Here is a 26,909-nt window from a genome sequence, read left to right as displayed (position 1 = left end):
CTATCCAAAACAGCTTTATCAGGAAGCCTGAGTGGTTGCACAGCCAGCTAGATTTCTTTGCCATAACCTCATGTGATTAAGCAATATTTAATACATCACAACCTGAACAATTAAGAGTCCAAGTTTAAGGGCAGCACATAAGAAGAAAAGTAGGTTCCTTTTGCTGAGTTTTGTTTACATATTTATTAGAACATTAAAGCTTGTAAGCATGTGCATTCAGCAAAGGGGCACACTGTTCCTTCTTCAGTTAGGCTAAGAAAGTAAATCAATTCAAATTTCCAATTCCATATCCAGAAATGATGAGTCAAAAATGTCAATTGCTATAAACTTTCCTGACTCAAATTTATCAGACCTGGCTACGTCAGAAACCTCATCCGAGAATAAAGGGGCTCCCTTTGGCTCGGTTTCAAGGTCAAGCCACTGATTCTTTAAGAAGAAAGAAAACACATTTTCACAAATTGGGATTTCTAGCAGGGGAAGTTAGTTTTTCAACTGTGCCAAGGAGAATAGGCTGCTAAACCTTTTCTGGGGCAGCTTTATTGTTTGGCCAGTCATGGGATTCAATCTTCTGCCTGGCCATATCAGAATTTTTTACATAAAAAGGTCCTTTTCATAACTTTCTTTTCTCTGATTAAAAGCCAGGAAAGCACGTACATCCATATAATATGGATAATATAATATAATATGGATACTGACCCCTCACATCCTGGACACAAATTGTTTCAACTCCTACCCTCAAAACGTCGCTACAGAGCACTGCACACCAAGACAACTAGATACAAGAACAGTTTTTTTCCAAACGCCATCACTCTACTAAACAAATAATTCCCTCAACACTGTCAGACTTTCTACTAAATCTGCACTTCTATTCTACTAGTTTTTCTCATCATTCCTATCACCCATTTCGTCCCATGTTGACTGTAACTTGTTGCTTATATCCTAAGATTTTTTATTAATATTGCTTCTTCATTGCTTATTTGACCCCTATGACAATCATTAAGTGTTGTACCACGTGATTCTTGACAAATCTATATCTTATTTTATGGATGCTGAGAGCATATGCACCAAGACAAATTCCTTGTGTGTCCAATCACACTTGGCCAATAAAAATTCTATTCTATTCTATTCTATAAGAATTGCAGGCTAGAGAATAAGGCTAAATTTGTTCTGTTACCCAGCTCAATACATTTATTAAGGAATTTAGTAAATAAATGGTCACTTGCCAAATGCAGCATTCCCTGCTAATGAAAACACAGTGCTGGTTAGTTTGGGCACATTTGGCCACAAATGCCACCAAAGCCCATTTTTGACCTAAGCATATCATGCTTCTCTATGCAAGCTAGGATGTCTACTTTAGAGTGTCAGACCTGCCTCAGCTTAGACTCCTAAATAAAACAATCCTTAGCTCCATTTGTTGCAAAAGGCATAGATTCAGTGGTGGGTAACTCTTTGTTTGGTGAACTGGTAGCAGGGGGAGGCTCCACCTACCCATCTGAGATGCTTCTGCGCCTGCACAGAAATATTGTAGATGCACACAAACCGGTAGTAACAGGTTTTGGAACCCACTATTGCATAGCTTTATTGGAATCACATGAATTACAGAAAAGCAAAGCCAGAACTGGAATTTGCAGCCTCGATTCCCAAGTGTAGCTTTCTTCCTCTTAAGCATTTCCCACTGCTGTCCCACTCATCATCCAATCAGTTTCAAAGAATATACACTGCTCAAAAAAATAAAGGGAACAATTAAACAACACAATATAACTCCAAGTAAATTAAACTTCTCTGAAATCAAACTGTCCACTTAGGAAGCAACACTGATTGACAATCAATTTCACATAATAATAATAATAATAATAATAATAATAATAATAATAATAATAATAATAATAATAATTTAATTAAATTTGTATGCCACCCCTCTCCACAGACTCGGGGCGGCTCACAGCAATAGTAAAAAACAATGTACAATACAAATCTAATATTTAAAAATCTAAAAGCAACACATGCTGTTGTGCACATTCAACTTCAATGAGAATATTTCATTCATTCAGATCCAGGATGTGTTATATTTACTGATTATCTGCTGGATATCTGCTAGATTTCCGCATTTCCTTTGCATATGTGCAGCCTTGATACCCACCGAGGCATATGACCACCTAGCCATGACCACCCAGCCAGTCATTAGGGCACAGAACTGGTTGCTAAAAAAGTTTGCAGTCCACCACTGGGTATGTCTGAGAGTTATTACTTCGTCCCTACTCAAAAGCTCACTTTGTGAAATAGCCAGGAAGATAATGTATAGGAAACTGACTACTCTCAGTGTCTGGCTATTTCAGATCACAAATTAGCAGTAAATTCTAACAATGCAAGTTTTGTTAATAAATGAAAGGTGATGCTCATCAGCAGTCTATCACTGAAATTAAAGCTGACACTCCTAGCAAGCCTGGTAGTTGTCAGGAATAGAAAAAAGACATGCCAGTTCAAGGAAACAATCATGAGAAGGAGACAATTTTTTAAAAAATAATAAATAACCAAACAAGGATATGATACCTGTTGCAAATCATTGCTTCTAAAATACAGTTATTTGGTCACAATAACCTTTAATACCAAATGCTTGCCCTATCTGTCATTAGCCTTTCAATTAATCAATTAATTCCTAGTTTCAAAAGGAAACATGAGAGAAAAAAAGCAATACTTTGCTCACCAGTTTGAATTGGTGAGAATTGGCCCCATGTGGAAAAATATTTCAATCAAAATTGTAATTCCTAAATAAATAGTTTTGAACTATCCTGCTAACACATCTACAGTAATGTCCCATCTTCCTTTTAACTGCTAATCCATGTGATTCTATGACTGTTCAGGAATCAAATGCAGCACCAGGATGGCTTAGGGTTTCAAAATGTGCAATTTTTACTTGAAAATAGTAGCCTACCCAGTGTTTGATTGATTGCTGCTATTTTGCCTTTCCTGAAGGAAAAAGAGCAGCAAAAGCTAAGGCATGAATCTTCAATATAACAATACCATGAAGCTATGAATACACCATAATATTAAAATGCAAGAGTCATTTGTATTTTGACGATTCTTTTAGAAATCAAAATGGAGTTATATGCTGGAAAGTTTGACAGTGACATAAGAGACGATGCCTAACCAATCCATTTCACAAGTATAATATTCTCGAACGGCCCTCTTCTGCAGCTTTTAATAGCTTTTAAGCTCCATAGCAAAAAAAAAAAAAAGCTATATAGGACTTTAAATGTACAGCCAACAGCTTGAACTGAAGGTGGAAAACAACTGTCAACAAGTACAATATGGGAATCTGGTTTTCAATATTAGTGCAAAGTTATCTTTGGCACTTGCATAAGTGAGCTGCTATGCTTTGCATAACTGGAAACTTTCCCCAACGTTTTGATAGAGAGTAAGCATACTGAAACCATACCATAAATAAATGTGGCCAAATCACAACAAACACAGCTTTCTTAAAATGTTTCAGTTGATGGTCCTCATGTACAGCACAGTTATCCTTTGTGAAGTAAGAAAAGGCTCAAAGGAAGAAATTATGTTTGGCATGGGTTAGGAAATAGATGCTGAAATATAGTAATCAGGCTTTCTTTTGAGTTTTTAAAAAAATCTGTTTAAAGAAGTGTAGAACAGAATAAGGTTTCATGTTGATTTGTTATTCCTGCTTTAGAACAGAAAAAAGCATCACCATGTGAGTTATCAAGAAGATACTTCTTTTAGAATAGAATATGATTCTTTATTCGCCAAGTATGATTGGACACACGAGCAATCTGTCTTTGGTGCATATATTCTCAGTGTATGTAAAAGAAAACATACATTTGTCAAGAATCATGAGGTACAACACTTAATGATTGTCATATCGATCAAATAAGCAATCAGAAAACAATCAATATTAATAAAAATCTTAAGGATACAAGCAACAAGTTACAGTCATACAGTCATAAGTGGGAGGAGATGGATGATAGGAATGATGAGAAAAATCTAGTAGTAATAGTAGTGCAGAGGGGCAGCATACAAATCCAATTAATAATAATAAATAAATAAATAAATAGTTTGACAACGTCGAGGGAATTATTTGTTTAGTAGAGTGATGGTGTTTGGGGGAAAAACTATTCTTGTGTTTAGTTATCTTGGTGTGGGGTGCACTATAATGATGTTTTGATGGTAGGAGTTGAAACAGTTTATGTCCAGGATGTGAGGGGTCAATAAATATTTTCACAGCCCTCTTTTTGACTTGTGCAGTATACAGATCTTCAATGTAAGGCAAGTTAGCAGCAATTGTTTTTTCTGCAGTTTGGATTATTCTCTGAAATCTGTGTTGGTCTTGTTGGGTTGAAAACCCAACCAGACAGTTATAGAGGTGCAGATGACAGAAACAATGATTCCTATGTAGAACTGTATCAGCAATTTTAGCAGCTAATTCAGTTGAAATTCATCTCGCTGGGTGAGATCATCTGAGGACACGGGGTGAGTTACCATCAGTATGCTGATGACACTCAGCTATACATCTCGACCCCATCTCCAGTCAGTGAAGCAGTGGAAGCGATGTGCTGGTGTCTGGAGGCTGTTAGGGTCTGGATGGATGCTAACAGACTCAAGCTCAACCCTGACAAGATGGAGCAGCTGTGGGTTCTCCTCCCGAGGACACTTCCATCTGTCCATCCATTACCCTGGGGGGGGGGAAACCTCTGACCCCTCAGAGAGAGTCCGCAACTTGGGCATCCTCTGCAATGCTCAGCTGACTTTAGAACATCATTTGTTGGCTGTGACGAGGGGGGGTGTTTGCCCGTGTTCACCTGGTGCACCAATTGCAGCCCTATCTGGACAAGGAGTCTTTACTCATAGTCACTCATGTCCTTATCACTTCGAGGTTCAACTACTGCAGTGCTCTCTACATGGGGCTACCTTTGAAGAGTGTTTGGAAATTACAAATTGTGCAGAATGCAGCTGCGTGAGCAGTCACGGGACTATCCAGACATATCCACATCTCTCCAACACTCCGTGGTCTGCAGTGGCTGCCACTTGGTTTCTGGATTCAATTCAAAGTGTTGGTCATAACCTATAAAGCCCTACATGGCATGGGACCTGATTACATACGGGATTGCCTCCTGCTGCATGAATCCCAATGACCAGTTAGGTCCCACAGAGTTGGCCTTCTACAGGTCTCATCAACAAGTCAATGTTGCTTGGTGGGACCTAGGGGAAAAGCCTTCTCTGTGGGAGGACCGGCCCTCTGGAATCGGCTCCCCTCAAAGATTCGTGCTGCCCCCACCTTCCTTGCCTTTTGTAAGAGTCTAAAAACTCACCCAAGTTGCCAAGCTTGGGTTCATTAGATTCTCCTCCCTGGCTGATCAATGTATAGTGAGTTTGATATTGAATAGTTATGTACGTATTTTAATTGGTTCTTTAGTTTTTAGTGGTAACTTTGAATTTTAATTATTTGGGTTTCAATATATGTTGTCATTTCATATGTTATAAGCCACCCTGAGTGCTCGAAGAGGGGTGGCATATAAATCCAATAAACTTAAACTCTTTGTCCTCTATGGGAAATATTATGGATGGAAATGATGTTGGAAGAAATGTCCATTTGGGTTCAGTCCAAGTGGGAAGAAATATACTGGAAACATGGAGATTGCTTGGAAAGATGGTTTAATGGTAAACAGGACCACATGGTTTGAGGTCTTGGGCAAAAGAGAACACCTAGATGAGAGAGGAAGATAGATTTATACTCCCTCTTGGACCCCACCTTGGAGCTTCCTGTTTCTGTGTGAGAAATGTATTCTAATTGGTTGTCAGAATCCCATGGGGCCAGGTTGAATCTTGCTTAGTGATGATGTTATGAAAGGGCTTTGGGCAATTCCTATTATGATTTAATGGCTTTATCCTAGTTTGAATCTTGAGTGAGGGCTAATCCTATCACCATGGAGCTGAAGGCCCAGTCTTTTGTCTTGTAACCAAAATATCTACTGGAGGCAGGGAATTGGGGCTGAGTTTCTGTCTTAAGATTTCTATTTCTTTCAGGGGAAATATTCTATTCTGCCTTTTTAATATTTCCTAGACTATTTCATTTTCCTAGGAGAAGGTTTGGTACTAACTTCCTACATTGGAATTTAGTTTTAGTTGTTCCTTTGGGCAATATGTTTTATTACCAGCATATCATAATTACACATTCTGTCTAGCATCATTCTTTCGAAGAAAAAGAATCATTTGTAACAATTTGTATTCTATTCATTTTAATGAGGCATGAGTGCAATAAATATTGCTCTCTCTAAAATGACCAGAGGGCTTTGCTTTCTATATCTATGCTTATCCAAGACAAAATTTTGTTATGATGATTCATGATGATACTTCTAACTCTTTCTGCTTGATGTTATGTTTTCAGCCTTTTACTATTCAAGCTGTAAGTATTTTATATAGATTTTTGGAGTCATTATTTACATTTCCACTAAAACAGATATAAGGAAACTCTGAATGTTAGACTTTAGAAAGAAAATCATCAACCTAGGAAGACAATAATACATCATTTCTAAATCATATACTGGCTAAGATGAGTTCAGCCCACATAGTCTACTTCCAAGCCAGAACAGATTACTACATTTAATTTTATACAATGAACGAACAAACATTTAGAAGCAAAAGGGCAATACAATTTAAAAGCAAACATATAAAATGCATTTATGAGAGAAAATACATTTTAAAGAGAAGGTTCTTTAAAAGCATCACTTAAATGCTTCTATGTTTGTATTTATGTTCATATTTTAAAATAAAAGTCAATATTTTTTAAATAAAGGTCATTGTGGAAATGTAAAATCCCAAGGGAGTGTCAGCACAGTATCTACCTCCTAGCTGACAGCATACAGGTAAATAGTTTATTTATTTTATTTATTTATTTATTTATTTTGTCCAATACACAATGAGGGTTTTAGTGGGTATATATCTATATACACATAGCAAAATACATGATGAAGGTTATAGAGGAGATACTCATAGTAAAATATATCTAAGAAATAATAGAAAAGAAGGTATAGTAATAGAAGATATCAATGAAAGAATAGAAGAAGAGATATAGGAATAGAAGAAAGGTATAGGAGATATAGGAGAGCAACAGGACAGGGGACGGAAGGCACTCTAGTGCTCTTGTACTCGCCCCTTACTGACCTCTTAGGAATCTGGATAGGTCAACTGTAGATAATCTAAGGGTAAAGTGTTGGGGGTTTGGGGATGACAGTATGGAGTCCGGTAATGAGTTTCACGCTTTGACAACTCGGTTACTGAAGTCATATTTTTTACAGTCAAGTTTGGAGCGGTTAATATTAAGTTTAAATCTGTTGTGTGCTCTTGTGTTGTTGTGGTTGAAGCTGAAGTAGTCACCGACAGGCAGGACGTTGCAGCATATGATCTTGGGGGCAATACTTAGATCTTGTTTAAGGCATCTTAGTTATAAACTTTCTAGGCTCAGGATTGAAAGTCTAGTCTCATAGGGCATTCTATTTTGAGTGGAGGAGTGAAGGGCTCTTCTGGTGAAGTATCTTTGGACATTTTCAAGGGTGTTAATGTCTGAGATGCGATAGGGGTTCCAAACAGATGAGCTGTATTCGAAGATGGGTCTGGCAAAAATTTTGTAAGCTCTGGTAAGTAGTGTGAGATTGCCAGAGTAGACTTGCAAAGTATTTTCTAGATGTTAGATCCTGGCTTACACAGAAAAGTTATACTTGAGATAAAACTGGGTTTTACATATGCTTATTTGAAATTGACCCCTATCACCTCTCCTGGCTTTGTTCAGTAGAGACTTTCACATAATACTTTTTAGTAAGATAAAGATGGGATAGGCTATATAGGATATATTATTAGCTTTACTCAAATAATATAGCCTATGTAGCCTATCCCATCTCTATCTTACTAAAAAGCATTATGTGAAAGTCTCTACTGAACAAAGCCAGGAGAGGTGATAAGGATCAATTTCAATTTCATCTGGAGATGACCATGGTATATGGAATATTATGACTTGAAAAGTATATCTAGGTCCCCAGCAGTCGGGTTTCAGGGCCGGTTACAGCACGGAAACCGCTTTGGTCGCGTTGATGGATGATCTCTGGCGGGCCCGGGACAGGGGTTTATCCTCTGTCCTGGTGCTCCTTGACCTCTCAGCGGCTTTCGATACCATCGACCATGGTATCCTTCTGCACCGGCTGGAGGGGTTGGGGTTGGGAGTGGGAGGCACTGTCCTTCAGTGGTTCTCCTCCTACCTCTCTGGCCGGTCGCAGTCGGTGTTAGTGGGGGGCCAGAGGTCGACTCCTAGGTTTCTCCCTTGTGGGGTGCCTCAGGGGTCGGTCCTCTCCCCCCTGCTATTCAACATCTACATGAAACCGCTGGGCGAGATCATCCAAGGACATGGGGTGAGGTATCATCAATATGCGGATGATACCCAGCTTTACATCTCCACCCCATGCCCAGTCAACGAAGCGGTGGAAGTGATGTGCCGGTGCCTGGAGGCTGTTGGGGCCTGGATGGGTGTCAACAGACTCAAGCTCAACCCGGATAAGACGGAGTGGCTGTGGGTTCTGCCTCCCAAGGACAATCCCATCTGTCCGTCCATCACCCTGGGGGGGGGAATTATTGACCCCCTCAGAGAGGGTCCGCAACTTGGGCGTCCTCCTCGATCCACAGCTCACATTAGAACAACATCTTTCAGCTGTGGCGAGGGGGGCGTTTGCCCAGGTTCACCAGTTGCGGCCCTATCTGGACCGGGACTCATTGCTCACAGTCACTCATGCCCTCATCACCTCGAGGTTCGACTACTATAATGCTCTCTACATGGGGCTACCTTTGAAAAGTGTTCGGAAACTTCAGATCGTGCAAAATGCAGCTGCGAGAGCAGTCATGGGCCTACCTAGGTATGCCCATGTTTCACCATCACTCCGCAGTCTGCATTGGTTGCCGATCAATTTCTGGTCACAATTCAAAGTGTTGGTTATGACCTTTAAAGCCCTTCATGGCATCGGACCAGAATATCTCCGAGACCGCCTCCTGCCGCACGAATCCCAGCGACCGATTAGGTCCCACAGAGTGGGCCTTCTCCGGGTCCCGTCAACTAAACAATGTCGGTTGGCGGGCCCCAGGGGAAGAGCCTTCTCTGTGGCGGCCCCGGCCCTCTGGAACCAACTCCCCCCGGAGATTAGAACTGCCCCTACTCTTCCTGCCTTCTGTAAACTCCTTAAAACCCACCTTTGCCGTCAGGCATGGGGGAACTGAAACATCTCCCCCTGGGCACGTTTAATTTATGCATGGTATGTCTGTGTGTGTGACTGTTAGCATATGGGGTTTTTTAAATATTTAAATATTTTAAATTTGTCTGATTGCTTATGATTTGTTTCTACATGTTGTGAGCCGCCCCGAGTCTTCGGAGAGGGGCGGCATACAAATCTAAGTAATAAATAATAAATAAATAAAATAAAGCATGAAAATAATAAATTAAGTGAATGAAAAAAAAATAGATACACAGTGTGTCAGGTGGTCCACTGTTCAGTAATAAAAATATCAACAGGCGATGCAAATCTTAATGAAATAGGCATTAGGAAAATGTTGAGAAAAACTTGGGCTGTAAGAGGAAGATGAAGCAAAACCAGACAGCTTACTGGAAGCTCTAATAATAAAACTTAAATATTGTAGACGTATAATACAAAGCTGAGAATCCTTGGAAAAGTCCCTAATGCTTAAAAATAAAAGCAATAAAAAGACGCTGAAATAAAACAGGATAGCCAAATACTACTAACACAAGTATAAACTTATAAGAACTCAAAAAAGGAATTACTGACAAATGAACCTGGCAAAATGATGTCACAAAGAGTTAAAAAAGATAGAAAAATTCAATTATGACAATGTGCTTCAAATAGAAGGTAATTTGGAAACTTCAGCAAGGTAAACTCTTTTCCTTCACTATTAAAAACATGCAAGAGTGGTATCATCTGTCTCTAACCTGTTTTTTTTAAGTCTCCCATCTATGCAGTGCTGTTAGTCATCCTCTTTTTCTCTTTCCTTCCATCTTTCCCAGTACTGGAGTATTTTCCAGAGAGCTAGATCTTCACTTAATACATCTGAAGTAGGGTAATGTAAGTCTCACATTGGGTCTCAAGCGAGAACTCTCCATTGATCTGTTTGATGATCCAACATTTTTTATTCTTGGCTGTTCAGGAGTCTAATCCAAAACCAAAGTTCTGTTATCTCTAAGTGTATATTCAACATATTGTATGTGTATGTGATTAACATAAATGCTGCAATCTGAAGGGTCTAGAAGTATGGCTAAAATTAAGAAGTAAATCTATTTTTTCAGTGAGAATTAAATAACTATGAAAGTTAAGTGCCTGCTATTAGACCGATACCAAAATGCTTATGCTAGGCAGAGAAATGAAATTTATGCATAATTTGAATTTGATTTTGCGATACTAAATTAGTAACTGAATTACCAAATCCATATCACATTGCTAAGGCAATTGAAGAAACAGTGAAATGCTAAAGGTGAATACTGAGCTATATTTCCACCCGAATCACTTACTTGCTTCTATGTGGATTTTAACATGCTATGTAACATTGCTAGCCCTTTTATAATTAAGATAATAATCTTATGGAATTAATACATCAGCAAGAATTAAAGTTTCATGAAGTATAATTGCCTCTAGGACGAAAAGGGCTTCTGGAAGTGGATCCAATTATATTTGCTTAAATGTCAGTAATGTTTATTTCTATTATTTTCTTCTTGTCAATTTCCACATGGTTTAAAAAAGCATATGAAGGGGAAAAGCCATTTTAACTTGAGGCACTTGCATTATTTGCCATAATTTGTCTGCTTGTTTTTCCTTTGATATTTTTTTAAAAGAAACTTTGTATTCCTGTGAAGTTCCTAAATTATCACTTTAAAATAAATCTTTAGTGGCAGATTAAAGAAACAGATTGAGGTCCACATCATCCCAGGTTTTTCTCTGAACCCTTTTAGGTCAGATATATAAGAGATTATTAAAAGAATTCAAATGCAACTAGGATTTAATAGACTACATTTATAAAGCAGCCACAGTGGAATTCAATAAGAGCTCCTTAGATATGGTACTCTGGTCTGATACATTCAGCTGTGGGATCTTGAAAAGTCTCCTTATTTCAGGCTAATTATGTTGTGAGATGTAAGCCTTCATCCACTATGTGAAAAAAATTTATGAAATTTGAAGTTCTTTATAAACGCTAAGCAAAATTCTCACCTGTTTGACCCAGCCAATGGAAAATATTTTAATTTCTATTTTATTGGATAGATGCTAGAGAAGGAGCCAATCAGAAGAAACAAATTAAATTCAATAGTGGCATAGAGGATTTACACATTAGAAGTTTGGAGACATTGCTATGGTGATAAATCACTAAAGCAGAGAAGATTTGTTTGCTTATTTTACTCTATTTATATGTCTGCCTCTTTTGCAAATACTTTATATTGCTTCAGTACTTGCTAGATGATGCTATAAATTGAGTGTGCAAAACCTTATAGTTGAATGAAGGAAGATTTTAAGGAGATAACCATAGAAAAATCTGTGCCTAGAAATCTGTGCTTTTGTTTTTAAAAGCAAATTCTGGAGATAATTTTGGAACTCAATGATGACAACTTAAAAACCACAATTTGCTTGCATGCTTTACTTAACTTATAAAAAAGAAGCGATCTTGTAAAAAGCCCAAATTCAATAGATTTAATAAATTGTCAACTGATAGGGAATGTAGCACAAAAAATATTTGAGAATAAAGGCTTATATGGCAATCAAATCTATGGAGAATGTACTCCATTCAGTTCAATGAAAGAAAGATGAAACAATTGTTTAAAGACTTGCAGGGAAAATGGGGAAACTTTTTAGAAGTGATTTACTTTATACAAGTGTTAATGGTTTGGGCCTGACATTAACAATAGAAAGAGAAGGCGGGGAAAAAATAGAAACTCTTATCATCACATAGAAAGCCAGATTGTTCGGGCTTCCTGACATATCAAAGAAGAAGAGAAATTTAGAATATGTAGCACTCACACCTACACCCACTTATGTTCATAACAACCACCTTTTGCATGGGTGCAGCTTCACTTGGGAATGGAGAGAATGTTTCAGAACTGAGTGGGGGAGAAAGGCAGAGAAAGGGAAAAAGAATCACCTCTCCCTTTCTTTGCTGGGTTGCCTGTGCCCAAAGTTTGGTTCCTAAAAGTTAGTGGACTGGGGAAGAAAAACAGAGGGTCCTATCAATAGTTGCTTGCTAGTGCTTAGGGAGACCCTTGGCTTTTTGAAACCATTGTTCTCCCTGAATTGTGAACTTAGACAACTTCAAAGGAGAACATTGATACACCAGTTTTGTCTAGTTTTGGATCCAGATAACAGGAAGTAGACAGGATTTTCTGGGCTGTCAGCTTAGCCACTTATTTACTAGACCCAGATCCCTTCTGGATCATACAAGTGGCAAAAAAGGAAGAAGACCTGAACGCTGTATTGTTGACCTCTTAGATCAATGATGGCAAACCTATGGCACAGGTGCTACAGGTGGCAGGTGGAGCCATATCTGCTGGCATGCAAGTCGTTGCCCTAGCTCAGCTCCGATGTACATGTATGTGCCAGCCAGCTGATTTTTAGCTCACACAGAGGTTCTGGAAGGGCGTTTTTGGTTTCCAGAGAGCCCCTGGGGGAGGGGTGTTTTTACCCTCCCCCAGCTCCAGGGAAGCCTTTGGAGCCTGGGGAGGGTGAAACATGAGCCTACTGGGCCCACTGCTAGAATAATGTATTTTGGGTATGCTTCATTCATCCCACTCTGGAACATCCCTTACCATGATTAGACAGCTGTACAAAAACTTAAGAAGGGAGACCAAGTTTATAGCCCTGACAGTATTACCATCTGTAGATTCCCCCTTCCAAAAAACCTCCCTGACATTGTTTTAACAAGACCCAACAATTAGTATAAAAGGGAAAAGTGGAGAAGATGTTTTGGTTTGAAAAGGTCATGCTCATGTCCAGGGGTGAAATTCAAGGTTTTTCCATACTAGTTCTGTGGGCGTGGTATGGTGGGCATGGCACGAGAAGGATACTGCAAAATCTCCGTTCCCATCACAATCCAGGGGAAGGATGCTGCAAAATGCCCATTCCCTCCCCATCCCTGGGGGAAGGATATTGCAAAATCTCAATTTCCACCCCACTCTGTGGCCAGCCAGAAATAGTATTTGCCAGTTCTCCAAACTACTCAAAATTCCTGCTACTGGTTCTCCAAAACCGGCTGAATTTCACCCTTGCTTTTGTCTTTTAAATATTTATTCATTGACACTGTTAGAATTGTGATACATGACGGTTTGTGATAGATATTAAAGTTTTACATTTTTTCCTCCAATTGGACCTTTTTAAATTAGACGCTTCTGCCAGATTTTATCATCTGTTTAGGAATATCATTTTTAGCATTCAAAGTCATTTTTTGTTACCAATGTTTTTGATCTGTTGAATTGGCTACAGTATTAAGATTGGCTACAGTATTAAGACTGCAGAAACCTTGGGCCAATTTTGGGATACAATATAACAAAGTCAGAGGAAATTAGTTAAAGAATATATAGTAAACCGGTAATGTATGTGTGCTAACTACAATTCAATCAATTAATTAAAAGTGGAGCCACCAGACAAAATCTTACTCAGGGAAAAAAGGATAATATAAAAGGAAAGAAATGAATCAAACCCTAACATAGTTTAATATTTATTGGAAAGTATTTTTCCAGTTTTTATCTTAATATGATAACGAAGGAGGCTTATATGGAACTAAAACAAAGAAATGTTACTCCTTAGGACAATTATGGATTAGGACAATTATTATGGATTTTGTCTCCAAATTATGCCTTTTTCATAACTCATTGGCTGATAAAAGGAAATTCTATGTATTTCTGTCTTTTGTGAAGTTCCTTGTCAAGAAAACAAGTTTTATAGCTCAATTTTAAAATACAGTACTAGCATTCTTATAGGGAAAAAAATATGAAGTCTCAATCACTTCTATTGCCAGAATTTCACCTCAGAAGAATACCATAGCAGTTAGACCAATTGAAATGAATGAATGCAGGTAATGAATATATTCCCCTGTAAACCATCTATTATAGACCTTTTAGCATTTGGTATTATTTCCTACTTCTTTTCTTTACAGATTATGGAGGAGAGATTCTGCTTCTCCTCCAGTTACATAAATCAGTTTACAAGAGTAAGGTAGAAAAATTGATCCTAACCTTCCATTTGGTTGAATCGTTAAAATGTATACTATTGTACTTTCAGTTTATATTAAACTGTTCAACTCCAATGAATTTTTTTTCTCTGAGAACCAGGGTCCACTAAATGCTAATAAGAAATCTAGAACCAGAACAAAAACATAAGCAGGGCTAAGGTGTTCATACTCAACAATAGCTAGAATACAGAGACCTATTGCCTTTTTTATAATAGGCAACAAAGTAGTACTTATGAGGACTATTATGAATTTGTTTTATCCCTTTTGTAGGCATTCAGGTTAGGAGCCATTTATACAGATTTTGAGAGTGAATTCTGTGAGGTAGCTAATAGCTAAGTGCCTTTATTTAATTATCTCACCATAGTGATTGTGGCCAATATAAAAAAAATATGGCCAATGGTCATCGTAATGATCTGAGGTGGTGCAGTGGGTAGAGTGCTGTACTGCAGGCCACTAAAACTGACTGCTAGATCTGCAGGTCAGCAGTTCAAATCTCATCACCGGCTCAAGGTTGACTCAGCCTTCCATCCTTCCGAGGTGGGTAAAACGAAGACCCGGATTGTGGGGGCAATATGCTGGCTCTGTTAAAAAGTGCTACTGCTAACATGTTGTAAGTCGCCCTGAGTCTAAGGATAAGGGTGGCATAAAAAAATTGAACTAACTAACTAACTAACTAACTAACTAACTAACTAACTAACTAACTAACTAACTAAATAAATAAATAAATAAATAAATACTACTTTAGTTTCTTTTTTGCCTACTTTTTTTGGGCCAATGTAGAGGTAGTGTTGTTAGAGGTTTTTTTTAAAGGAAGTTGCAACAGTGGTTTTTGTGCTTTCTTTTGTGGCCTTTAGAAAGAGATTCTTTACATTTTCCTTGTTTCTTGTCAAGGGTGTTCTGCAAGATGTGTTAAAAATATTTATGGCAAACACTAAGATGTTTTCAAAAGTTCTGCCTTTTGATGTGCACCAAACAGGCACAATTGGTACAATAGATGAAGTTCTGCAAAGATCTTCCTGGTCACTGCTGTCAACTTCCCTTTGAAAGGAAGCTATGAATCCAGGAATGTCACTAAAGTGCACACCTCTTTTGGAGGGGGAATATACCACCTCGTTCAAAGTTAAGAGTTGAATGCCATTGGAAATTCTCAATCTTCCAAGTCATGGTTGTCCCAAAGGCAACTTGACTTTCTTGTTTTTTGTTTCTGGAAAACATTTCATTTCTCACTCCGGGAAATTCTTCAGTTCTGAATGAATGGTTTATATTCTTTGCAGATATCTGGTTGTTAGGACCCTGAAATTTTGTCATCTTTCCCATAATTATACTTATTTTAAATATTTGAAAATGTCTTTCATATATCAGAGTTGTTCCTTTTAATCAAATGGGATATTTATATAATGATAATTTGTATTAATTAAACATATTAATGCAGCTGCCAGTTTCCCTTCAATTAACAAAAGGATGTGATTAATGACAGATCAATAATTTCATATTTTGGAGGCATCTAATCCCCAAATAGTAGTTGATATGTTTTGTCTCTCTGGAATTTCATTATATTTATTAGGATGTTGTTTCTGCAATATCTCAGTTCATGTTTATTTTACAATGCAGTGTGAAGTCTTCAAGAGTTTTGCTAGCTAAGCACAATATTGTATTTTAATTAGGTTTTCCATATGCAACAACGATCTTCAGAGTGTAGTTTGTTTTCTGTTTGTACATGTTTTGCTATTTTCCTGACATCAAATATATAACAAAATGGTGAGAAATTTAGTAAATGAGTTTTATGTGAAAAACAACATTACTGTTGACATTTCCACATTTCATAGGATCCAATGGAGGGTTGTAAACAAAATCTGAATTTCTATGTTGTGTTTCTTTTAGCTAGTATATTTAGATGGGCAATAAAATGCAAACAGAACGGGTATTCCTGCTGTTCCGAAAAAGTTACAGCATGACCTGGAAGTCTTTGTATTTCTTTGCAGAGAATACTAATCAAGATGTTTGATTACACAAAATCACTTTGAAATCACCAGGAACATTTTATTGCTCAGAGAACACTCCACCCAATAGCATTTTTGGACCTTCGGGGGGGGGGGGGGAAGAGGAGACACTTCATCTGATTCTTGCTCTGGCAAATACAGACAACTACACACAGTAAAGCAAGAACAAAAATCCTATTAAATATATTGGTTGTGGAATTTATATCCCACACATTTCAAATGACTTTAGGCAGTTCATAAAAGCCCATGGCTTAGGTGGAACAGTTGAACAGCATGAAAATATAATGCAATCTATAAATCCAGATTAATAATAAAATCAAATTCCATATCAAAGAGTTAAAAAAAATGCCTTTGGTGTTTATTTTAGTTAAGAATGACAACAAGTAATACAACTAAAATACAAATGCTTGATGAAACCACACTGCCTTCACTGCCTTTCTAAAAGAGCAGTATATGGATGCTCTCTCGAGGCAGGATATTTCATAATTGATCCTCTTCCACTTGCATCCAGCTAGTCATTAAGATCACTCCTTCCTTGGATTCAAGATTCCCTATACCAATAAATTTCCAAGTGTGGATCATTTTTTATGGATTAACCCTCAGTTACTATTCTTTCTCATGGGAGAGAATTATGCTATAAAACTAAGCTGCACCAGATTGTGATAATGGGTAATTGAATATCCCACTCCAAGACAAAAACTGAATTAATATATTGGCTAACAGTTTAAGATTAAGATGAACTTACTGCATAGAGCAAAATATGTGTTTGTCAAAACCCTGGACTTTTTCTGCAAAACTTTTATATCTACATTCCAGCTATTTTGTTTAATTATTTTTCCAATGAGAATGAAAATGGTAATAATTATCACATCAGCATAGCCTTTGATTCAGCACAAATCAATATACTCTGAACATTTCAATATCATAGTTAAGGTTAATAACTGACAATATACTTCAAGTATATAAAAATAGCTTGAAGTATTTTCAAGTGAAAATCAAGCACAAACTTTGGCAAGGTTCCAAAAGCTGGAGATTGGTATAAACAGTCACCTAGAATGTGTTTCGATGTTCTCTTGCTATCTGAAAGTGGCACATGGGTAGAATAATTAAGAGGATCTCATACATGTAATTTAAGAGAAGTCAATAAGACAAATTCATGACCTGGGTGCTAGCTTAACTAGAATGATAGTAATAGAACATAGAACGTGGAATAATAGAGTTGGAAAGTACTTCTGGTCCAACCCTCTGCTTGAGTAGGAGATCCTATACTATTTCTAATAAATGGTTGTGCAGTCTCTTTTTGAAAGCCTCAGTGTGGAGTACCCATAACTAGTGTTGTGCGAACCGAACCAGCACAATTCGGGTCCGTACCGAATTTTGTGGTGTTCGGCATGCCTGACCCGAACCCGATTTTTTTTAAAAAATTGTGCTTCGGTTCGGAGTTTGTGCCGAACATCGTGAAAGCCACCACCTGGCTGTCCTCTGCTGAGAAGAGGAGGAGGAGCCGGGCGCCGGTGGCGGCAGAGGAAGCAAACACCAGGGAGCTGTCGGCCAGTTGGGAGGCTGGCAGGGAGGCAGAAAAGGAGCTGGGGAATCCAGCGAAGAGATTCTGGGGGCAGAGCTTTGACGTCACATATACCGGCAGGTTGCTAAGGACGCCAAGGTGATCACTTCCTGGATTCCATGGAATCCAGGAAGTGATCACCTTGGCATCCTTAGCAACCTGCCGGTATACGTGACATCAAAGCTCCGCCCCCGGAATCTCTTTGTGGGATTCCCCAGCTCCTTCAAAGGGAGGTCTTTTCATGTTAAAAAAAAATACGAAAAAGGACGCCGCAGCAGCGCCACAAGCAAAGGGAGGTCCTTTCACATTTAAAAAAAAATAAAAAAAATAAAAAATCCGTTAAAATAAAAAATGATGGGATTCCGGGGGCGGAGCTTTGGTGCCACAGACCGTTGTGGTTCGGGTTCGGCCGAACTTTGCATGAAGTTCGTCCGAACTTGCAAACCCGAACACTGTTGGGTTCACCCATCACTACCCATAACTTCTGAAGGCAAGCTGTCCAGTTGGTGGATTGCTCTCATTACTAGGAAAATTATCCTTAGTTCTAATCTTAGTTTTTAGTCACAATCAATTTCCAGCTCCACTGATTTTTTTAAAAAAAACTTGAGTAATTTTTAATTTCATCTTGGATTGATAAAAACTAACTTTACTTTTTAAAAGATAATATCCAGAGGCACATTTAAAATAAGCACTTCTCATGCCATGATAGTCTTTGTAAGGCTGGGCCCTTTTTAGATTTGTATAATTCAATACCCCAAATTCTTAGAAATGGCTATTCTGGCTAGAGAATTCTGGAAACTGGTGTAAGCAATCCTACATTTTATAAAGTGTGAAAATCATATGTATTATCTTGTATGACTGTGTGAAATATGACAGAAGGTAATTGATTTTTAGATATTTTAGTTTCTGTAAAAAGAAAGCAAAAAATATTTATATTGGAACTTAATAATTCCTCCCTCCAAATATTACTGAATATGAATATTTTTTATCTATCCAGTTTAATATAAATTTTGGGTCTACTTCTAAATTTAAGGTATGAGCTAGAAACATGCAGAAACCAAAAAAGAATTTTCATCATGAGAATACCTGATATACTTCCCAGCTATATTAAGGATGGCTTATCTCTCTTCTTGCAACATTGGAATGTCCTGATTCTTCTGCAGAATTAATAGACTGAAAAGACATTAATCTTTCCATACCACTTTAGGCCATTGCCTACCTAATGGAACATATAATGTGATAAAATTGGCACCTGGTGACTACAGTGTAGGAACATTCCCAAAGGGGTAATTTTATATGGCCTGATTATTATTCCTTATATTAAAAATGCATGGGGCTGATGATGATGGTAATAACTTATACATAAATCTAGTCTTGCTCTGAATTTTGTTAAATGGTACAATTAGCAAAAATGAACTTATAAGCTAATTGCTCAACCTATTTCGGCTCTATTTGGGAGAGGACCAAAAGAATTTGTTGAATGTAAAGCTTTGAAATCACAGCTAGAAGGTGAAAATAGAAGTACAAAAAAGAAGATGATGCAGCAATAACCAGAAATGAACAACAGAGAAAATGCTACTGTGCACTGATTTTGCTCTCAATAATAAAAGTTTGGAAGGTAGGGATGAGTCACTTCCTATCTGTTATTTTTGTCAGCCTTGGCAACTTTAAGAACTAGGGTCTTTTCAGCGAAGTAGAAAAGGCAATGCCCAATTGTTGGAGGCAGAAGCCTGGATACCAAACAGGCTCAGTCAGCAGGAGGAGGCAAACAGTGCCATTCTGGTAAATACAGTAGGTAGAATAGGAGGGCTCACTTTCTCTCTCATTCCTACAGTTTTAAGCATGTTCAGCTCCAGATTGTTACAGCTGCACCACAGGACCAGTTGTTCAATCTCCCATCTATATGGAGATTCATCACCATCTCAAATGAAGCCAACAACTGTTTTGTTCTCTGCAAATTTCAGTACTTTAGAAGATGATTTCTTTGAGGTGAAATCATTGGTTTATATAGAAAGGAATGATGGTGAGAATACATAGCCCTAATCGCCCAGGTACTAGGTGTAATTTTTGCTAGTGTCACCTATGTATTTCTGTCAAAAAGTTGATTATCCACCTGCAAGTATGAACAGACGCAATGAGCTGAATCATTTTAGAGTGAAGAGTTTTCTGGAATGATGATGTATTGAATTCTAAGCTGAAGTCCACAAAAAGGATCTTGCATAGGTCTCCAGAGGTTCAAAATGTTGCAAATGTCATATTGATAGCGTGATTTACTATTTACTCTGTAAGCAAACTTCAAAGGGTCTAACAATAGATCTGTGATGGTTTTCCTCCCCCCCTCTTTTTCTCTCTGCAGATTATTATTATTATTATTATTATTATTATTATTATTTTTCTGTGATGATTTTCTAAACTTCTCAAAGGTCTTCATAACTATAGATGTCAGAGCAACTGGTCTATAGTCATGAAGCTCCCCGATGGAGCATTTCCTAGGAATGAAAATGATGGTAGAGCTTTTGAAGCAATCATAAGACATCTTCAGTGATTTATTGAAAATTGCTGGGGTGGAGGGAGAGAGAAGGAGAAACAGTCATTCTGCCTGGGCCTGGTCCTTGCTTATGGTACCAAAGAATTCAATTTTTTTTTAGAATAGATAGAATTCTTTTTTGGCCAAGTGTGATTGGACGCACAAGGAAAGACAAATTCCTTGTGCGTCCAATCACACTTGGCCAAAAAAGAATTCTATCTATTCTAAAAAAAAAATTGAATTGTTTAGTGCATATGCTCTCAGTATTTTGGTATTCCTTTACCATCATTAATCATCATTTTTTTGCTGCCCACCTGTGGTAACTCCTTTATATGTTGACTGATATGTGTAGTTCAGTATAATTCCAAAATTTCAACGATAAGCTTATTCTAGCTCTATTGGAGATGCCATCTGGGATTTTATTCATATACAAATTTGGTTTATGATTCATCCATCTCCCATTTTGTTCCTTGTCCATGCCTTTCCTTCCTGACTTCAATCCATTTTGAAAGCGGAATAAGTTATATTTACCATTACCTAGCTGAGCTTTTTCTGCACCTAATTATTTTTATGACCTGAGCTCTCATCTTTATTTATTTTGTCTATCCATAGACAGATTTAAAATTTGCATTTTTCTTGCAAGCGTTCTCCTGCCAGTTCTTATTGGGAATTGTGAACAGCTGAATAATTGTTGTCGTTAGCATGCTATCAAGGTAGACAAATCAATCAACCCCCATCCAGGCATCTTAATCAACAGCATGTGGCTTCTACAGTTAAGTGTTCCCAGGCTGCCAATGGCATCTTCTTTGGAGATGGTATTGATTGCTTTTCACTCTCCTCTAAGGAGAGCTTCCAGCTGTGTAGACAGCAGTAGGGAGAGGGCAAGGATAAAGGTGGCCTTTAAAAGCGCTTTGGGATCTAAATCGGGTATTTAATTTCCCCGAGGGCAGGCGAGCTGTCTGTCACTTCAGTGCATTCAGATTGTAATAGAAAGGAATAGTGCTGGCTGTTGGATATGGCCAGAGGAAGAACACTTCAGAGTATCTAACGTGCTTGAGAAAGGGAAGGAGACATCTTTAAAGATAAGTAAGTGAGAAAGAGGGAATGCTTCAAGTTGGTAATACTGGAATGTATAGTACATTTGTCGTGCTATATCTCCATGAGTTGAAAGTTCTGATATATATCTGAGTAGTCCTATTGGCACATAGAAACAGCCATCCCTTGCTCATTCAGCATTATGGACTGAAGCACATAATATCAGAATGCTGCACCTTTCTTGAACCAGCTAATTTTATAGCATTTCAAGATAAGTCAGGGAAAGTTAAATTTAGCATCTGAAGGGTTAAATTGATTGGTTCAACCAGTACTTTTTTCCTGTTGGCAGAAAGTGCAAATCGCCATGCTACAATCTAGTAAAGTATGTTGCAAGAATGAGGGTTGCAGCTGAAATAAAAATTATATTAAATGCATTGCAAATATGTGTTAGAATGTAGTCTCCAAGTCCCTATTAGTGGTCCCACTGAAGTTTGCTAGCAAAATTGCTGAAAAACATAAGTGACATTCCATTATTTGGGAGTTGAAAAATTAATAATATTATACAACTCCTTGCCTAGTCTCAAAAAGCAAAATATCACACTTGATAAACAAAACCTCTCACACAGGTGATGCATCTACATCCATCTTGTGATATAGTCCCTTAGAAATCTCCCAAACCATGTGACTCTTGGACAGTTTCTCCAAAATCAAATGTGATCTCTGCCCACCTAGTGATTGGTCATACCTTTATTAAACCTTCCTTATGAAAATGTGAAAAGGAAGTGATTGTGTCATATTGTAAAATAGTTCTCTTTCCTTGAAAGAGCTCCAAATATCATCGAAATTAAAATAATAAATACAGTTTCCACAACATATCTTTGAAAGGAGGAAAAAGTCTAATAATAAAAAATATTCCATTATTAGAAGTTAATGTGATTTTGAGAATCCTGAATAATAAAATAATTGAAAAATGAGAAGGTTTTATTAACATCCAGAAGAAAATCTGATATGGCTATTCAGAAAAACATTTAGTGTTGCATGAACTTAGTCAATACTGGCATATTATTATGGGTTTAAATAATAGTTTAGTGTAAGGTGTGCTGCTTATTTACACACAGATACACAGACATACACAGACACACACCATGGTTTAACACAATGAAAGAACTAGAAATTAAAATTTTCCAATGACTTATGTTCAGTAGTTTCAATTTTAGTCTTCAAAATTTTGAAGATGCACCTCAGTTTAGTTTATTAGTTATTAGTTACAACTAATGGCGGCGAGTTTTTTTTGTTATTTAATATCATTTTTGGTTTGTTGTCCCATTTGTTGCCTTATATGTATACATTTGAAGCACAGAGCCATGGTGCACAATGGTTAGAAAGCAGTATTGCAGGCTGACTCTGCCCACTGCCAAGAGTTTGATCTTGACCAGCTCAAGGTTGACCCAGTCTTCCATCCTTTCGAGATTGATAAAACCCATATTATTGGGTGCAATGTGCAGTAAACCACTGAGAGAGGGCTGTAAAGTACTATGGAGTGGTATATAAGTATATAAGTCTAAGAACTATTGCTATTGACTTTAGTTTGATAAAATATGCTAGAAAACATTTATTTATTTAATAGATTATAGCCACCCATATTAAAATTCAATAAAAAAATCAACCAATGGGTTGCATAAGATTAACTAATGGCCTTCTCATGGAAATATGAATCTGTGTCTGGGTGATACAATATGAAAAAGAGGAAAAATTACTTATTTAATGCATTTATTTGCTCATGAGAACCAAAGTATCTTGGGATTGTACCCACCCAAGTAACCCACTATTGCTCAATTTGGTGACTTCCAAATGTATTGGACTATAACAACCAGGGGTGGGCTAGTGCCCTGACGGGGAGGGGGGGATACAGTGGGGTAGCGAAATTGGAGTTCCACCCCAGAGTACCCAATTTGCCTGAAAGATGTTGAAAGAAAATGCAGGATGTCCTGCATAAGCCACTCCCACAGTGTGGTAGTAATAATTTTGGTAGCCCTTCACTGATAACAACGTAATCTCTACCAAGCATGCTATTGAAAGTACTGAAAGTAATTTTAACAGAGTTTCAACATGATCTTCTGCTAAAATAATGGGTAGTGTACTGTAGTTCAAAACTTGTAGAACCCAGAATTGGATTAAATGAGTAATCGGTAAGTTATCAGGTTTTTTTTAAAAAAAGGATATTTCCTTATGTTACTTTGTAGGAAAACTGTTAGAACCCTTTACTTTGCTTGTTGACTAAGATATAACACCTTGAGTGGAAAGCAAAGCCATTTGATTAAAAACAGAATTTAGATATTATAAAAATGCAAACTTTTCTTTCTTTCTTTCCTTCCTTCCTTCTTTCTTTCTTTCTTTCTTTCTTTCTTTCTTTCTTTCTTTCTTTCTTCTTTGTGAAGGGGGGAATCCCACTACCATAACTTCTGACTTTATCATCATTCTTTCTTATGAAATGGTGCTTGTCTTTACTAGCTATAAAATTAACAATATGAAATGATGCATGCCAATTAAAATAAATTATAGGAAGGAAGGGAGGGAGGGAGAAAAGGAAGTACTGAAGCAAATCCTACAAAATGTTGTTCTGATATGTTGATCCAAATAATTTCAGATTTATAATGTAACTCATACTCCACTGAAATAACAGTATTTACCCTACAATCATTTCATGCAGAAATAGATTAGCGCTATTTATGACACTTGTACAACTGATATTTTAGATGAGAAAAGCAAATTCTTTAATTTATCTATTCTCCATTAGCACAGAGGAATGTTTTTTGCCTCAGAACTGTTGTATCTAGCTGTTTTAGATTTAAATGCAAATGCAAGTAGTTTCATTTTCAGTTTTTAATAGGCAGTCTGAATAATCCCTTGATAGTTGGAATTTTGAAACATGACACTTTAGTTGCCTTATTTGTGTTGAAGAAAATGCCATGCCTGTATCATACCGTAATAGCAGAAATTTAGCAAGTAACAATTGTTTTCATCACATTGCAATAAGGAAAGTGCATCCTGTTGAATTTCCAATTTATTAATTTTTAATTTAAATGCATAAGATATATCAGATAAAACATAACTTCTATTACATATTTCCATTGTTAAAAGTGACATAAAACTCTGGTCAAGTAGTTTCCAATTGTTGCTGCATTTAACAAGGATCCTGCAATTTTGAAAAGGTCTCTGACTGAATTTTTAGGATGGGTAAATATAAATTGGATAGAATGCTTGACTTTCTACCTAACAAACTGCCTCTGATAAACAAAGTTCTGTAAGATGGTCCATGCTGGTTCATCTAGTTGACTTCCGTCAGTTAATTTAGGAATCAGAATGATTCAGCACTACCTGAATTTTTAAATTGAAATTTCCAATTGAGTCAAATTGATTTCAGCATAACTTGCAGTGTATTTACATAGCTAAGTGTTACTAAACCAGGGCTGGATTCTAATTTACCTCACTGCCAGTTTGCTATCCACCCGTGCCACATCGGCAAAAAATCTAATTTTTTTTGGCAAAAAATCTAAATTTTTTTGGCAAAAAATCTAATTTTTTTTGGCAAAAAATCTAATTTTTTTTGGCAAAAAATCTAATTTTTTTTGGCAAAAAATCTAATTTTTTTTGGCAAAAAATCTAATTTTTTTGGCAAAAAATCTAATTTTTTTGGGTAAAAAATCTAATTTTTTTTGGCAAAAAATCTAATTTTTTAAAATCCCAAAACAATATGGCAAACGCACGCACAGTGCTGAAAACCCATCTTCTGCGCAAGTGCAAGGAAAAAAAAAAACACCCTGGGAACCCCCCTGCCACAAAAAAACCCTTAAAATATATTTTTTAAAATCCCCTAAAAAGATGGCCACATCCACATATCGGCACTGATGAAAATGGTTCCCTAGCATCATAGTAACATCATCAGGGGGCCACTACCTGTTCAGATGAACCAGTCCAAATTGGGAGGAACCCACCTCTGTACTTGGCAATACAAAAATCCTTATGAATTTTACCAAAGTATTGACCAGGTTTGTGTCCAACATGCAAAGCTAAAATATGACTGATTAATTTGTATCATTCAGTTCCAGTCTGCCTTATTATTTTGCCTCATGGAAAGTTCACAGATCAGTTTCTGGAGCATCCCAGTGTTGTTGGGATTGCTATATTTCATGCAGCAATATTGTGGCAATTTTAAAGTTCAGTGTATTATGTAAACCCAGGTAACCAGATAACACAGTAGTTCGTTAACAATGAGTTAGTGTATTGCCTGACTGTAGCAAAAATTCCATGCTTTTGCTAAATGTCGAATTGCGAAATATAAAAATAAGCAGGATTAAAAATTGACAGATCTTCATTTACCTACATAGTAGAAAAATAACCATTAAGATAAAATACATAGTCTCCCCCTCCCATTTTACCTCACTTCTATTTTGTTGAATATTTATTTATTTATTTATTTATTTATTTATTTATTTATTTATTTATTTATTTATTTATTTATTTATTTATTTATTTATTTATTTATTTATTTATTTATTTATTGTTAGAGTTGGAAGGGACCATGCGGGTCATCAAGTCCAACCCCCTGCCTAAGCAGGAACCCTATAGCATCCCAGCCAAATGACAATCCAATTTCCTCTTAAAAATGTCCAGAGTATTGGAGTTCACAACGTCCGCTGGTAGGTTGTTCCACTGGTTGATCGTTCTGACCGTCAGGAAGTTCTTCTTTATTTCCAGGTTGAATCTCTCCTTGGTCAGCTTCCAGCCGTTGTTCCTCGTCCGGCCCTCTGGTGCCCTGGAGAATAAAGTGATCCCCTCCTCTCTGTGGCAACCCCTCATATACCTGTAGACTGCTATCATGTCCGCTCTGGCCCTCCTTTTCTATAAGGCATTAAGTGACTGAACCAAATTATTCAGTGAGCTTTATAACTAAGTTTTCTTCAGCCGTAGTCTGTTACTCTGGTTGCAGTCCACAGTTATGCAAACACGATTCCATATCACGTATAGGATGGTAAATACCCCTGAATTCAGTTTGTCTTAGTTCTAATTGGATGGGGTAGGGTTATATTTTATCAATTCTAGAACTAGAAATGACATTGAAAAATGGTTCTAGAGATTAGTCTTTGATAAATTATGTCTCAAATTAAACTCAAAGTAGTTTTCAAAGTATAAGAATAGCAGGGCTCTGACACATCAAGCAGAAAGTATTACTTGTTTGTAGATCCTCTAGAGCAAGCAATGTCCTTCAGGAGCAAGGTGCTTACTATTAGTTCAATGTGACCTTGCATCTTTCCTCATTATCTTCCACTTATTAACCCTGATCTAATTGTTATTGATGGCTTCATTATTCTACCTGGGACAGCAATGATGCCTTTACTGACCTTGCCCCAGGTGATCGGAAACTAATTTCATGTTTTGGATGCTTCTGTGAAGAGAGAGAGAGAGATAAAGAGAGAGAGAGAAATATAAAGACATTTGTAGAAGGAGAAGAAAG

Source organism: Erythrolamprus reginae, chromosome 1 (genome assembly GCF_031021105.1).
Source record: "Erythrolamprus reginae isolate rEryReg1 chromosome 1, rEryReg1.hap1, whole genome shotgun sequence".
Classification (NCBI taxonomy): domain Eukaryota; kingdom Metazoa; phylum Chordata; class Lepidosauria; order Squamata; family Dipsadidae; genus Erythrolamprus; species Erythrolamprus reginae.
Note: the sequence above shows the minus strand (reverse complement) of the source record.